Source organism: Colobus angolensis, unplaced genomic scaffold (assembly GCF_000951035.1).
Source record: "Colobus angolensis palliatus isolate OR3802 unplaced genomic scaffold, Cang.pa_1.0 Scaffold30, whole genome shotgun sequence".
In the NCBI taxonomy this organism is placed as follows: domain Eukaryota; kingdom Metazoa; phylum Chordata; class Mammalia; order Primates; family Cercopithecidae; genus Colobus; species Colobus angolensis.
In genome coordinates, this window is record NW_012116266.1 from 6,761,899 (window position 1) to 6,763,777 (window position 1,879).

The following is a 1,879-nucleotide window of genomic DNA, read 5'->3' on the forward strand; positions in this document are numbered from 1 at the left end:
GTGGAGTCTCACACTGTCACCCAGGCTGGAATGCAATGATGGGATCTCGGCTCACTGCAAGCTCCACCTCCCAGGTTCAGGAATTCTCCTGCCTCAGCCTCTTGAGTAGCTGGGACTACATAGGTGCGCACTACCATGCCCAGCTAATTTTTGCATTTTTAGTAGAGATGGGGTTTCGCCATGTTGGTCAGGCTAGTCTCGAACTCCTGACCTTGTGATCCGCCAACTTTGGCCTCCCAAAGTGTTGGGATTACAGGCATGAGCCACTGCACCTGGCCTGTGCTAGGCATTCTTACAGGCACTAAGGACACAGCAGTGAAAGAAACATGTAAAAATCTCTATACTTATTATTAGTCTTCTTTTCCTTCTCAGAGAAGTTAAGTAATGCAAGATCATGTAATCTTCCTCATAGTTTCCTTTAGGACTACCCAGAAGATGGACATGGAAATTGTTTCTATCATACAATCACTGACCTGCCACGTACAGTGGTATATTTTATTTATTTATTTATTTATTTACTTTTTTCTTTTTGAGACAGAGTCTTGCTGTGTCATGCAATGGTGCGATCTCAGCTCACTGCAACCTCCACCTCCCGGGTTCAAGCGATTCTGCCGCCTCACCCTCCAGAATAGCTGGGATTTCAGGCACTCGCCATTATGCCTGGCTAATTTTTGTATTTTTGTAGAGACAAGGTTTCACCATGTTGGCCAGGCTGGTGTTGAACTCCTTACCTCAGGTGATCCGCCCACCTCAGCCTCCCAAAGTGCTGGGAGCTGGGATTACAGGCGGGAGCCACCGCGCCGGGTCTACAGCGCTGTATTTTCTTGCTGTGGTGTCTGCTGGTATTGCAGACCTCTACTCTGTTGACTGCTCCCATTTTGTTGAACACAGGTGCTGCCCACACGATCGCCCACCTTCTCTATATCGCTACCTTCATGGGTTGATGTCCCTTTCCAGCCAACAGGGAATCAGCTTTTGTGCCTTCTAACTTGTTCTTTCAGAGTTATTGGCCCCTTGTGTCACATGTCTTTCTTTTTGCCAGAGTCCTTTTTTTTCCAGAGACCATGGGTGCTTGGAGAAATCAGGCTACTAGGATAATATGTTGGGAGATGGCCAGAAATAGGCTCAAACCTCTGATCATCTGTTCTAACAGCCATCCTTTTGGTTTGGTCTGGCTCATGCAACTAGATGTGTGATGGTGTTCTCTTATGACGCTATTGTCTTTTTGGGCAGTCCAGCATTTTCTGAGGACTTCTTGCCATCAAATCAGTACTAGTAGGAATCTCAATGTCTTTCCCTTACTTTACCCTGTGGGCCCTACGCAAATCAAGGATATCTGTTTCAATTGAGTTTCTATTTCAGTTTAAAAGTTTCCTGAACATGGCCGGGCACGGTGGCTCATGCCTGTAATCCCAGCACTTTGGCAGGCTGAGACAGGTGGATCACCTGAGGTGAGGAGTTTGAGACCAGCCTGACCAACATGGAGAAACCCGTCTCTACTAAAAATACAAAAATTGGCCAGGCGTGGTGGCTCACGCCTGTAATCCCAGCACTTTGAGAGGCCAAGGCAGGCGGATCGGGAGATCAGGAGATCAAGACCATCCTGGCTAACACAATGAAACCCCGTGTCTACTAAAAATACACAAAAAATTAGCCGGGCGTGGTGGTGGGCACCTGTAGTTCTAGCTACTCGGGGGCCTGAGGCAGGAGAATAGTGTGAACCCGGGAGGCGGAGCTTGCAGTGAGCCAAGATCTTGCCACAGCACTCCAGCCTCAGCCACAGAGCAAGACTCCGTCTCAAAAAATAAAAAAAAAAAATACAAAAATTAGCCAGGCGTGGTGGCATATGCCTGTAATCCCAGTCAGGGCAGGAGAATCA